Source organism: Saccoglossus kowalevskii, chromosome 5, assembly GCF_978046115.1.
Source record: "Saccoglossus kowalevskii chromosome 5, keSacKowa6.1, whole genome shotgun sequence".
NCBI lineage: Eukaryota > Metazoa > Hemichordata > Enteropneusta > Harrimaniidae > Saccoglossus > Saccoglossus kowalevskii.
In genome coordinates, this window is record NC_140645.1 from 38899502 (window position 1) to 38915422 (window position 15921).

A 15921-nucleotide genomic window follows, 5' to 3' on the forward strand; every position below is an offset into this window, starting at 1 on the left:
ATTTCTGCTTGCAGTTATATTTTGAACTTGAATCTTGTCGTACGTTTCGTCATTTTAGAATTTATAACACAAGACAGAATCATTCCAATTGTATCATAATAGAATGGTTGATCAGAGAATTCTATCCGTTTAAACTGCAAAACCAGGATTTTTGAAATTCTTGTTTGTCATTTATGTTATGTCAGTAAATGCACATGTCATGAGTTTATCATGTTAATTTAAATACACACCAGATGAAACTATCATTGATTTTTAACGTGCAGTATCGTAAAAGTAACAGCTTATCTGTCAGTGTTGTATTGTAGTAAGATTAACCACATGTGATATTATACATATACATTATATTATAAGTGTATAATCTCTGCCAACATGTTTATATATGTATTTTTTCAATATATATTTATTTATTTACTTAATTATTTATATATTTTCTATATCATAATTTGTTTATTAGAAAGTCGGTGTTAGCCACATGCCACATCTGCGTAGGATATGAAAACATGTTATTGATTACTTCCACTGGGCATTTGCATCTAGCGTGCAGATATTGTATATTGTCTGTGTACAATTTTTCGTATTTTGGGTCTCGCCGTTATTTACTTGTGTCTAGTGTTATAGGTATACTGTGGTAATCTGTCATGCGATGTCAATGACAATATCGTGATAATATTACAATTAATTTAATGAGGTAGAGCAATTGTCAGACCCGCAATATGACCAGGAACCATTTATGCGTAGAATCCTGGGCAACAATTGGTCTTTGACTAGTCAGAGTTGATACATAACAAACAAACTCCTCGTCGTGCAGGCTATATGCATGACCTCCACAGATGAACACGTGACAAGAGCCTGCCCTATCATGACACCATTGTCAACTTCAATTTTTACCCAGTCATTCTAATTTGTCCGGAGGAGCGATTATATTTCACCGAAGAGACAGGCAATCTGAAAAGTATTCCGATATATGCGGTATGTTTTATTATATATGTTATCTGATATCAATCATCGCCATCGTAATAGTTTGTCAATCGCTTCACTTAAATCAAATATCGTTATCGTGTTTAATGGGTAGTATCTGCGTTGTTAACGATAAGAGTTGAATTTCTCTATTACAGTACCCTATACGGTTCAATATATATATATGTCAGCTCAGTTGTAGAACCCAATATCAGTTTCGACCTTTGACAAGTATCAAAACCATTTTGATGTAAGGCAATAGAAATATTAGCTCGATATTTTGAACCCTTTTGTCACAGAGCGATGTTATTCTGTCATTAAGTCTTTGTCGTGTTTAATTGGTTGTTTGTACGTTGGTAATGTATACACACACAATATACACACACAATCTGCTGTTAGTACGTTGTGTATATATGTGAGGTAAAATCTCTGTGCGTAATTGTTTCATCTTTTATACACATACATTAAAAACATGTTTGAATTCAGTTGGCCGGCCTAGAATCACGCGCCGATTGTTAAATAACGCACTCGTGACGTGGCCGTTTTTAACATTGTAATCACGTTTGGAAATTTATTAGCATTTACAGTTTATATGAAGAAATCGTTTATACATATTTGAACGAGCAGTTAAATTGTCAAAATATTCATTATTGTTGCACAATTATATATACGGCCACAGCAGACCTAATCAGTGAAGATAATTACACTTAGACGTGATTTAAACATTCAAATTTGAACGATTACCGAAACTCTTCGTTGGCCATCGTATTCAAAACACTGCGACATTCCCCGGTCTCCATTGCTCTCAGCTATAAAAATAAATACAATGCTTGTCCATGATTAAATTTAGGCTACATAATAGCTATATATATATAGACTGGCGCAGAGCCGCGTGTGTATTTACTATGTTTCAAATACTACAAATTTAAGCATCATCCCACTCTTTCGATGGGCAGTTGTATTTATTCCATGAATATTAAATGATGCATAAAATGTATTCACCTTTGAATGACCTGATATAAACTGCAACGTATATGGCATATAAAAGATAAATGATACATAGAATGACTTCACGTTGAATGACATGACATAAACCACGACATGATTCACCGTCCCACTCGTTAGATGGACAGATGAATATATGCCATAGAAATATAAATTTAGTCACGGTCAAACACGAACTTACTAACTTACTGCTCTGGTAAAATCAATGAACACTGATCTTACAACACAGAAGCGCTATTTTCCGTCACGGTACATGTTACATGAAAGCTACAGGTGTACTAAGCATTAAATAGTTAAGGCCTGGAGGTCACTGTGGTAGCTAAGGAGTCAAACATTTGAAATCATGTGGGGGGGGGGAACTAGAAGAGAATGACCATTGTATATCGGTGGTTTGCTTGAACATTCATTTGTTTCCAGAATGTACATGCTTACCCTTTAACACCTCCCATGCAATTATCATTTCTTTCGGTGTCTAAGTTGCATTTCCAATGATTTTAAAACCGTCGACCCTAACACATATAGAGGTAGTCTATATATATTCATTCCGTTATCTGATTTAGTGTGCTATATATTTTACTATATACTATATATTTTACAAACCTGCTATATTTCAAAAATAACTTGGTCCTGTTAGTTCGTGCTTTGGGGTATATGTATAGATTGACACCATCGTTGGTTTAGGCACAGCCGTTAGTCACGGGTCGATAAATACTGGTTTGACAAAGACGTGCAGTTTATTTGATTAATGGAGGCCAGCCTTGCACTTTCCCGTGATACGAAACAACAAATATTATTATTCCACACTTACAAACCGAAGGCAATGTTCGTTACTGAGTAAAGTTGTTTTAGAATGATGTATAATATCATTCCAAAGCAATGGTTAATAATCACGTGCGCCGAGCCTGTGTTTGTCTCGGCAGCGTATACTTTCCATTCACATTTTGTTGTAATTATATCAACCCACATAACCAAATACAAAACACGGATATTATTAGCAGTATAAAAGTGTATATCCCTAAGTTTGTTAAATATTTTACTGTTAAACGATAGCTTTTAGAAAATCGGTCGTGTATTGTCAGCCAATTGCACAGAAGTAAACACGCGAATTGAATCGACACACATTAAAGATTTTGGACGTTTAATTAACAAACAATATATTTCAAGAAAACTATATATCCCGCACATACAATGACCGAAAGCAGATCGGCGCAGATCGCTACTATTTCCGTGATTTTTTACCTAGACATATAAAGTTCGAACTAATCGGCCTCGATATGGCGCTTTGTGCACGCACGGAACTATTGATAATACAATAGTTCTTTTATGGAATATTCTGTGGCCCTGAAAAGTGTCAGTTGGTTTGGATGTAATGCCAGTGATGGCCAATATAAAGCACACCTAGCATGTTTTGATAAAGCCGTCATAAGTTCCGATTGGTTCCAAATATGTTTGATACCAGTCTATACATTGTGCCTTTCCAACATCATCTAGTACTTTTTGTATAATCGAACCATGATAGCCGTATTGTTATAACATGGACCACGTCCAAAACAATCGTGATTGCTCGTGGTAACACAAGCTTGATACAGGCATAACCTACTCGTTCTTCTACGTCTGTCTACAACCACATAGGGCACTGATCTATACAATCCAAACGGTGATTCTGTAAACTCACCATAGCGCAATTCTAAAATTGCAGACTTCGCGAAGCTTTGTGTACATCGACTGGCCTGCGATAGCCAGTCTGAGATTTGTAGCGGTTGGGAGCGCGAAAAGAGGGTATTCGAATCTATATGTTATTCAGTTACTACTGGGAAGTTTGGTCTCGTGGCGTTTAGTGTTGATACGTTTTGTTCGGTCATCCATTTTGTAAAATCTAACAAAATAATCATGTTGCTTCGATCATTTTCATTGGAAGTTCAAAGTTTAAGTTAGAAGCCATTTTTGTCTGAAAAGAATGGCATTTATTTGGGTGTAGGGAAATAAAGTGTTATTTCAATATACTTATTTTAGAGTTTCAGGCAGTGTATAACACTATTACATATAAGTAATATGCAAATACTTTCAGTGAAATCAGGTCTAGCATTAGCATTTTGTCTATGTAGCTATATACAGTACCAAGTTACTTTGTCAAATTTATTCCAATCACGTGTCCTGCTCTTATTTTGAATATAATATTAATTTACACATGTTTATCGTATTCTACCCCGACGTCGTACACTGGATATATTTACGAGCCGAACTGAATTTTTGTTTTCTTTATTCTGCTATGCGTTTTATCATGTTAATTTGAATATACACATCAATCGTTTTGTTTTCAACGTGCAGAACCCTAAAAGTAACAGCTTATCTCGCCATGTTGTAGTAACAGCCTTTGTACATCTGTTTAAACAATACGACATTGAACAAAATCCAATATGGCTATCAAACCACTTCTCACACACAATATTTCTGAACAATCAATTTCATTGTCGATTGTTTGTTTAACACTTTGGTTAAATGTTTGTTTTTTTTGGTTTTCATCCCGCCATTGTTATTGGTTATATATGATGAATAATTGTTAAACAATTGTAATAAAAACAAATAACAAACAAAGAGCCAAAATCTATTAGTACAATAAACATATCATCAACAAAGATTAAACAAAGGACACGTTTTAACAACAAGTTCAGATGTTCACGGTAAAAGAGCACAAATCATTTCTTCCGTTTTGACACGCCTCTTCAAACCACCGGTCTGGTGTTGACTTTCAGGGAAGGATCTACGGCTACCATTATTCATACAGTCAAAACACAATATAACACATTGCACGTAACATACACGTATTGAGAAAAAAAACCAGGAGTGTTAGCACAAACGATGCTTCACTCAACACGAAGAGGAGCAAGCTTCCAAATTTGTACTCTAATTTCGTTTTATACTATTCCATTGATGTACAATACACAATACATTTAGCGATTGTTATGTAACAAGAAACTATGTGCACTCCACCAATGAACACGTGACCTGAGTCTATCGTTAATCTTCACTCTAGAATTTGTCACAGACACGTTGGTTGTTTGTTCGTTGTTAATAATGTGAAATTGCGCACCCAATATGTTTGTACGTTGGTGTATATATGTGAGGTAAAATCCCTGTGCATAACACTTCTCTATTCTGTTATCTTGTATACACGTGTACTAGCGATTCATTGCAATCAAATAATGTCTAAGGTAATTACGCACACTAATCAACCACTATGTCGGTTTCCTGGTATGTTGTATGGTGTGTATATTCAGTGTGTAACAATGGAACCAACTTCCACTAATATTCTGCTTACAAGAGTTCCAAGTGTTCCTACTACTGAAATTCAAACTGCATTTATTTCGACATGCATCACTAACTTTGCAAGACACTAGTTTATGGTGTTTTCTACATTCACACTGTCATATTATAACAGAGTACATCCTAGCTAGACAAAACCTCAAATCTGTTATCGCTTTAACCACAAACGCATGGTTCAATCGACTACTACTAAGTTGTGACGAATAGTGACACGTCAAAAGGCTGACACATCTGACGCAATGATCGATTGATGGTTATTATGTGCATGCCCAATTAGCGTATGTATGTGTATCGTTTCACATGTTAAAACTTGATTTTTTGGGATGGGCCGATTTCGTTCAAAATTGGCAGGCAGGTCACACCTTCATTTTTGTTAGGTTTGAGTAAAAACATTGGACATTTCATTGTACTCGGCTTCACCAAAGTTACAATTTTTTTTATATCTTTATTCATTGCCCAGAAAAATACGACGTAACATTACTTGCGTGTCCAAACTTAGCTGAATACATAACAGTGTTAATTAATACTGGATACTAGAATGACTGGAATTTCACCAACTGCACTAGCTGCAATTAGACCAGAAAGTAGTTGTCGCATACGACTTATTTACCACTTCCGTGTCACTGAGAATGTTCTAGAACCGTACTGTGTCTGGGTGGAATATTCTAGATTTTTTTTAGAAACTGGTTGAATAGGTAATAGAACACTGTAGGAGGCAATAGAAGGTAATGGAACATTTTTAGTAAGTTCCAGACTCATTATGTACGCTGATGTAATTGGTCTATTTATAGACAGTGGGATATATATAGGGGAGTTGTTCAGCACTGAGTTCAGATCGGAGATCTCGTTGAATTGTATTGGAGTTTAAGTATCTAGTCATTGGAGTAGTGGAGTTTTACCGCGTTATTGTACTTGATGTTTGCAGAGTATAATAATACTAGTACCAGTTGAAACCTCATCTGTTGGCTCCGTGATCGTATTTTATCATCGCCGCCAGGGAAGTCTTTCTGTTACTGTTGCCATTTTGGTATTTGAACCATCACACCTGTACTATACCAATTGCGGTAATATTACGTTGCGTGTGACAGTAGTGCAGCAACAGGCATCACCCCTGTAATATACTGTTTGGGTTCCAATCCGACAATAAGGCGATTTCAAGCTGAAAGTTCAAGTAGACGGGGAAGGTGGCGAACCATCGAAGATTGGAAAATCATACTGATTGGCCTACTCACCCCAACCATTGTTATAATAACTCTGATAACGAGTGCAATTTGGTGGCAGATAAAATGATAGAAGAACTTGAATATACACTAAACATTCAGGAATGGTGTGATGATGAGTCATTCTTACAGCAGCAATCACAAGTCTGTATATTATTTTAATGTGTAGCCATTTTTCTAAAAATTCTTGGTTACAAAATATCCAGGTACTTTTAAAGATTTCTGTGACTTTTTACGACTTTACAAGTAATGCAATATAAATCAAGATGTTGTTCCCCCCGCAAATTAAATATTAATCTTCATACTTTCATTATTGACAGTTCATGCCATCGATCAGTATAATATTGAAAAACACCAACACATTTTTCCAAAATTGAATTAATACTGCTTTCTTTGTAGCGAGATTTCTTCGTCTCGAAATTTTGCTTTGATGAGATAGGATTAAAAGGGTGTACATTATTATTTATTGCCAGAAATGAGTGGACAAGATGGCCGACTTCCGCCCTGGCCAGTGTTCCCCAGTCAAATAAACATCACAGGATGTGCCATAGAGAATGCATTGCATAAACATCTATTAAAACAAAATTTAATTTTGAGTTTATATTTTTCATTTTTTCACTTTTGTGTGTTTCGTAATAGACAGGTGACGTTCCAAGCTTTCGATATGTTATAGATGTTTCCATCAAAACTCCACCATTAAATGCCCAACTTGCCGTAAAACTTGATGATATATCCTACACTGGCCCAGTGTATTACCAATGGACGATATGTAATTGTGTGCCAAACTCTATTTTTAAAAATAGGTAAATGCAGTAACGCAGGTGACTGTTCAAGTTTGTTCGCTTCGTTCTGGATACTCTCTGGTTCAATGAACACGGCGACGCAGCCAACGCAGTTGTAGACGCAGTATTCGCTGCCCAAATTAGAGCTAAAATTCATGCATTTTTTACACAGATGTACGATCCAGTTGTTAGCAAATATAACTGTTTTAATCCAATTAACAACAGGAAGTAACCTGAATCAAGATTTAGTTTATGTCCGTTATTCCATGTTAAAAATTATCCCACTTTTCGAACGCGAAGCACTATCGCCATACTGCTTTTGATGCTAAATGTCAGACCACAAGATCAATATATTGTATCGGTCGTTTTTCCTCTTTGTAAAAAAGGGGTTTCATCACACTGTCTGTCCGCGAGTTGTGTATTATTCTACGACAGTCTAGACTTTTGTTTTGTAATGCGTCAGACAAACGTAATTTGCATACCAATCGCCGTTGACTGCCACAATGATATTTACAAGATTAGTCTGTCCACATATTTTTGTATTAAGGATGCGGTAGAGTTATCATGCTCTAAAAAGTAAAAACTGTTTTCATGAGGAAAAGTGTTTTGAAGCATAGCAAATTATATATTTTCTTGAAGCCCTTGTTTTTTGAAAAAATGATCTGTGACATGCACCACGAATTAGTCACGTGATTACTAAGTAAACATAGAGGTGTTATTTTGAATAAAAATTAGTTTTGTATGAAAACCGTAGGGGTTCTGTAAAAAAAGAAAGCTGAAAAATCAAGACAGCATCAGCACCGTCAATGCCTCGAGAGTGTTAGAACATAGATTGCATATTTGTTTACAATGACACCAATTTACATTTTTCCTGTTATTTCACCCATAGACAAGGAATTTAAAAGCCTTTTATTTTTTATTGCGAGAAGTTCTCAAAAAATGCTTCAAGGGTTTTATTCTGCGCCAATACGTTATCAATGTGTGTGAATTTCATGAAAGTAGGTCAATTTCTGACGACGCACAACTCACTTGAATGACCTCCATGGCGTCAGATTTCTTCTGCCTGGAAACGCCAAAAAACAAAACATTTGTCACGTTGCGCTGCGCTAATTTTGGACATTTAAAGCATCAGATGGACTGATTTTTACAACAAAACACATAACATGGAGTCACTTAGTAGCCTTGCAGTAATAAAATCCAAAACTATAATGTTTTGGGTCCGTATTCGTCCTCCAAAAAGAAGCGAAGTTGTTACAGTACACGGCAGCCCTGCATAACTTGTCTGCCCGACTTTTTGGAAGATGGAAATTGATCATGTTTGCTGACGAAATTTTACCCTCTTGGTTTGAATACTCAAAGTGTGAACCCCATTGTACTGTCGGCAATGCATTTCTGTTATAGGTAAAGTTTCGCTTCCTCTGAACTGCGTTTTTAGTTTTTCCTTGGGGCCTCTTTTTTGTGATTGATCAATAATCAGGAGCCGGAGTTGATATGACCGCGTCGTCTTCAGTGTGCACTGTTTCTGTCGTGAAGGGATTATGCAAATTACGCAATAAGTCAATGTTATTGTTTGCGTCCAGACTTTTATCTCAAACACAAATTGTACAGTATCCCGTTATAAAAGTAGTTTTTCTTATTTTTTTTTTTAAAAAGGGTATTCTAGATGTGTTTCAATTTTAATTTTGATAAAATTATGAGCCCAATAACTTTACAAAAGTAATAACAAAAAAAGCAAAATTCACGAAAATAACTCTACCGCATCCTTAAGTATATAACGGGTGGCTGTCTTCAATGTCATCTTAAGAGTGTACCTAAGGGTATCTCGTTCTCTGGTAACCACAACCATTTATTACATGGCTTCATATGATCAGCTGACAAATACAAGTGGACACAGAACAAAGGAAACAATAGATTACCTCACTTACTATTGTCTATTTCCGGCAATGATTAAACAACAAACAAATAGTTACAAAATAATTTTCTGTGTATGTTTTCTATATGTACAATTGGAAGTTCTCTCCCTTAAAGCAATATATCTTTTTTTTGGAGCGGTGTTTACCTGATTCCATTTGCTGAATTCCCAGTTGTCATATGCGTTACACTGAATGCATGCATATCAGTATAGAATGTGTGTGCCAGTGTAGCACACAGTACTGAAATAAAGAAATAAGTCGAAATCTAGAAATTATGTTCGACGAATGAATGACAAGATGGTTATTCCTTCTTCCATAAGTTCATACCAGGGTTTTTAAAACTTTAGAACTGAAAAGATGAGCTTATATTATTAAATGAAAAGAACCGTGTTATGGATGTGTAAAGTGTCAGGTGCGGGTGGACGGCGATGAAATCGAAAATCCGCGTTTATACTACTTTCGAATGAGAATAAAAACACATTTGCAATTCGATGTAATTTTAGATACAACATTGTCAACCCAATACCTGAATAACCAGTAACTGAATTGATGATGATGTTTATTCCATAAAAAAAGTCTTAACAACACACACAAATATATAGAAACAATTTACAAATTTAATAGGGGTCGAAAAATAGTTGTGATTAGCAACTAATCGAGTCTGACCTCTGTTATTAGCTATATATAATATTCTTTTTTATATAGTTGGATATTATGTAGGTATTCCTTTTTTAAAAGTTAATTCTACATTGTATAATCCTAATATGAGTTGGTATGCTATTCCATAGTTTTGCTCGTGCATACTTAATGGTGAATTCGTTCGAATATATCTTAAATTCCCAGTTTTCCAAATAACGGTCCTGAGGGTGCATGTCACTGAAGTAATTTTTAATTTTCCTTTGAATGAGGAGAATCTCATTTATATAAGTTGAATAAATGTTACTACATACCTCTAAACCATATGAAATGCGGGAGAGTATCAGAGCATTATAAATCATAACAAGAATAGGTTGAGGAACAATATATCGAAGTTCAAGGAAGCTTTGTCTTTGATCCCTAAGATGTGGTTTTTCCATAATATGTTTTTATCTATCATGATTCCAATAAATGACACACAATCCTCTCCTCGTGACTTGTCGTGTCATTCAGTAAAAGAACTTTTCCTACCACTACGAGTTACTAAATATTTCGGCTGCGTTTATAGTCAGTTTGTTGTTCATCATTAAGGTAGTGTAAATTGATATTGTTAGTATTTTTAGGTAGATATCATTGATGTATATAATAAATAAAGTTGGTCCTAATACGGTACCCTATGGGACTCCGCATTATATTGGTGAACCATTGTAAAGGTAACCCCCTAACACCATAATGGTCATGTTTGGCAAGTAAGATATTGTCATTGACATCTTTGAAGAGTCCAACAGTATCCCTGGTCAATTTCGTGAAATAAATATTGGGTCAGGCTAATGAGTGAGATCTTTGTACATTTTTTTCTAAAACCATATTGGTGTTGTTTATTTATACTTTTTTTTTCAAATAATACACTAGTTATAGACAAAACAGATATAGGTCTGTAATTTAGCATATCCTCAGATTTTCTTGTTGTATGTACTGGAATAACACGGGCTGTTTTAAATTCGACGGAAGTGAACCTTGCGATATATGGAGGTTAATTAGATAACACCGTGGAACAGAAATATCACTCACAGAATATTTTAAAAGTCTTACATTATCCAGGGATACACTCATATCATGAACGTCATGCTCAGTTAAAGGTTGAATATGAAGGGAATATTGGTGTGTAAATGAGAACGAAAGTCGCTACTTGAAATTTAGGCTTTTGGTTTTGAAAGGTTTTTACCAATATTTACAAAAAGTGATCTTGTACAATGTCCTTTAGATGGGTATGGATAATTCTCTTATGACCAGAAACCACGTTCACCTGACTATATTTGTTATAATAAGTGTGCAATGGCTCACTAAAATTATTGCTGACAAGTTTATTGTAATGTGCATGTTTCTTTTAATTGGCTTTCTAATTGCTTTAATTATCTAAGGATTGTCTTTACTTCTATGTTTACGTTTATCCTCAGGTTTTAATGGTGTATGTTTTCCTGAGACTTACTTACTTACTGCTTTACATCACTGCACGTCAAAACTTTCTCCCATTGTGCATTCGAGGTCATTAAACAAATCGTAAATATTTTAATTTTATTTTGTTACGTGACGATTGAACATCAGCAAGCATCAGTTTATGGTGGATTTTGCCATTTAGTCGTGATGTGGTAGTCATTTTTGTGGCTGATATACGTCACTTTCATAAAACGGGAATTATCTGCGTTCGTGTTTTCTGGTTGATCTGAGAGATTGAAACTTAATTAGCTCTCATAGTTTTTGTCAGTTTCATATAAATGTTCACACTATTTCGACAAAGTCCTTACGAACAAACGGACGTCTGGGCTTAGTTTTAAAGTTTAGCATTTTTGAACAATAACATCCGAAGTGTTAAATACTGACCGGGATTGAATATACATATACAGTCATATACCTATTATAGTTGTTTAAAAAGTTAAAAACAGTGTATAATATGGTGATTCTGTCATTATCTATTTCACTATGTTTCTCTCCTATTATTTGGGCTAATCTAGTCCGATTTTTCAGTGCTTTCAAAAAAAAAATGAATTACACTATCTTAGAGGGTGATTTATAATAATCTTAAACTCTATATAAAAATGAAGCAAATAATAATAATAATAATAATAATAATAATAATAATAATAATAATAATTAATTATTAATGTTCCATTCATTTAACTTAAATAATGTCCTTGATGTAATGACCTTATTATTTTAGAGCTGGTTCCACAGCTTAGAACCAGTATATTTAATGGGATGCTGGCCAGCATTACTACGATACTTTGGAAGGAGTAAATTTCCCTTGGTTTGAATCTAGTAGGACATTTTGTTGCTACAAACTGAAAGTGTTGTAAAAATAGAATTAGGAAAATGCTCATGATGGCTGTCAAATACATGTACTTTTCATAATTAATAAATAAATAATAGGATTTGAAAACATGTTATTGATTACTTCCACTGGGCATTTGAATCCAGCATGCTGTATATTGTCTGTGTACATTGTTTCGGATTTTGGGTCTCGTCGTCATTTAGTGTCTAGTGTTATAGGTAAACTCAAGTAACCTGTTATCCCGGTTATTCTCAATAGCAACATGCTGATAATATTACAATGATGTGGTAGAACTATTACATCCAAAATAGAATCCAGAGCACGTCATGCGCACAGTCCTGGGCATTGATTGGTATTTGCGTCAGATGTGTAATTTCTAACGACTTATATTTCAGTTTTCTCAATGTAAAGAAAGTATTCACTTCGCATCTAAATAACTGTTACCAGTGCGCAACAGATAATCACCAGTTGACGCATTGAACAACATAAATCATTCGCAAGTTATTGTAATTTCACATGTGCGGACTGGGGATTAAACATATTGTGCTGTATTATACATGTATCACATAGAAAACCGCTACACACCAAACACCAGCAAACAATATATTAGGACATTATCTGTCTGATTGAAGTATTTGCACACATTATTCAATATCCTTCTCACAGCTTGATCAGCGTTGCATTTCTGTTTAGATGCCCACTGACTTGTGAATGTCTTCTAAGATAAGTTGAGATACTTGGGAATCCTTTCATGGTATCTGGTAATCTGGCACGCTTCAGACATCTTTCAACTTGTATGATCATAATAGAATACAAATAGTACAACAGTCTTAACTCACTGTACATGCCAACCAATCAAGTTTCATCTAACTCGCAGTGTGATAACAGCCTCTCCATGCCACTCTGGTTGTTGACAATCAAAGAATGCACTTGTTCTTTGACCTCCGGATCATCTGGGACAACCATAGACACGGTTTCATCTCTAGGGCATTTTTTCTCCTGATTATTAAAACAATTGAGGACCGTTCAACAATGTCTTTGTCCGCAAGGTATCATCTACACAGAGATCTCTAGATGAGTCTTAAGCTGTATCGGCTCTTGTATCCACATATTGCTATTGTGACATGTCTGATCTGATTGATACGGTTTGCTTTTGGTTTTTGAGTGGTTTCATTATCACAGTACATTTATGTCATACTCAAGCTTTGTTTTGATCATCTTATCCATACGCATAGAGGCAGCCGTCAACTCCATGCGTGGTATAGTGACCTTTTCAATGGTGCTACTCTGGATTTGGGACAGTCATCAGTACAATCATCATTATTCACCAGTACATCAAAAACTTCTGATTTAAGCATATTACAAGTATCATACGACACTTTGCACAGAAGAATTCTTGTTGTTGATCAACCACGAATGCTTTGAATCAGAGTGAACTTTGAATCTTTTCTCATTCTTCTTTCAATGCCCTTAGGAAGCTGTCTTGCATGTCCTTTATTGTCAGATAACTTGGAAAAATCGCAATCAAATGTCATGATGCCCATCTACATTCTCCACAAATACTTTCTTTTTTATGGAAAGTCCAGGTTCATAGACTTCCATACAAATTGATCAAGTTCTTGAATTCTTTCATTCTCTCTACGGCACACGGTATACAGATTTTTATGCTACACATTCTGTCTCCACTTGCATTATGAGCAACATTCCTTGGAACTCATCCTAGGAAGGCTTGTTTAAATCTACAATAATTGTTGTCTTTTCATAGGACAAATTACACAAATAAAACGTCTTTTGGCGACAATGATACACATTGTCAATTATTCAAAAATGCGAAGATAATGTATATACGGGGAACGAGAGACAACTAAATTATCATTATTCGTCATTCAACATATGATATTTACATATGGGGTGGGGGAAAGTATGTCTGCCCATACTATAGACGACTTAATAACATACAGCAATTCATATCTGAGTAAAATTAGGTTAATTAATGTGACACAATTAATACATGAATATGCCTAGTGTTATCATTTCAGTTGTTTATCTGCATTTTTTTTAAACACCATGTACCATAATTTCAACTTTCTAGATGATGTTTAAGAATGTCGACCGCTCATGAAACCTATACACGTTCACAACCCATGCAAACATATGCCAGAGTTTCCCATTTTCAAATTATAGTCTTTTCTTGTAGCATAACACCGACAAAAATACGACGGACTAAAGTCTAAATTATAATATAATAGGAATAAGAATACCAGACGCGAGTAAATCGCTCAATTCTGACAAGATCACGCCATATATGTCGTGAATCTGATCAAACAATTGTCATGTACTTTCCTGCGGGTTGTCATTTTCTAATTACATAGCTATGCGCAGACAACGTAATTTACCGCAAAAATTATAATGAATTTACCAGAAAAACATATATTTTTTTTAACAGACATCATGGTTACCAAACTACGTTCAATACTACAACTTCTGGCGTCCGTGATTATTGCAGGCGTTTTAATTGGAATATACATGACGACAAAGGTAAAGGTTGTGTTTTGAATTTAATGGCAATTACTGGTGTACTGATGTGTACACTTATTGAGGATGTCATACGAGTGTGATTCGAGGTGCTTTTATAAAAAAAAAAACGGGTTTCGATTGAATGTGCAAGCATACATTTCCAATACGTCTGTGCAAGACTTATGTTTGATCTGTGTTTTAAAATAAATATGTATCAACCATTAATATCAGGCATTAAGCTTATTTAGTATAACTTTAGTATATGATTTTGAAATGCATTTAGTTTGAAAAAAGGGAGAAACAGCATATATAGTAGTCTTGACATGACAATTAGATTCATGTATATAATTTGCATGTATGTGATGTCATAAACATTCAGCCATGTGAGAGTGGCATATATTTTTGAGAATACTATTTATTTGTTGGGCTGTTACACCCAAACTTACAGGCAAGCCTAATAAAAACAAATTGGCATGCTAGATATTCGTAATCTATATCAATATCAGACTTGTGTTCGACTTACATGTTTATTATGTCCACATGCTTCATCTATATCTCATTACAGTTTCATTTAAGTATTCAAAATAATAGTATGTAAAATATGGATTTAATAATTTCTATTTATGTTGTGCTTTCAATGATACATTAATACTGACAAAGTGGTAATCTTTATTTCCCGACTTTCCCGATGTTATTTAGGTCTCTATATTACACGAGGGAATGATTCATTCACGAGAAACTGCACACAAATGTTTAGTAAACAACAAAACCGAAAAAAATGATTCTCATACCCATGACCAGAGCACACCATCCGCTGAGAAAACCTCAAGGACACCATCTAAAGACCGAACTAATAGAAGCTTCAACGCATTGTTTCCATACATTGATTACAATCGATTTGGAATGGAGTGGGTGGATATTGTTGATGAGATTGAATGGGTAAACAGGCACATAAATGTTGAACCAAGGAACTATGAAGTACCATTCGACATTGGAAATGGAACTTTAGGACAAACATCTGTTTTCAAAACAAGGTATTGTAATAACTGTAGGAAATATATGAAACGTGAAATGTTTGCACAGGTAATTAAACAATAAAAAACATGTTTTGCAAGATATTTGAATTTTGTACAAACAATAATTAATTAAGTTTCATCTAATTGTAACAATATTATTTTTGTTGTAGAGCTACATTACAGTCCGATAAGAATATATACAAGGGGACTTTTATCAGAATC

General features: G+C 34.8%; 1 long non-coding RNA gene across 1 annotated transcript; it reads left to right on the plus strand.

The window, feature by feature from the left end:
• The first annotated feature begins 824 nt into the window (after positions 1 to 824).
• On the plus strand, positions 825 to 15462 carry LOC102802868 (uncharacterized). Its single transcript, XR_014929582.1, has 3 exons — positions 825 to 969; positions 14613 to 14704; positions 15383 to 15462. It is a non-coding gene; the product is annotated as an uncharacterized LOC102802868 (long non-coding RNA).
• The last annotated feature ends 459 nt before the right edge of the window (positions 15463 to 15921 follow it).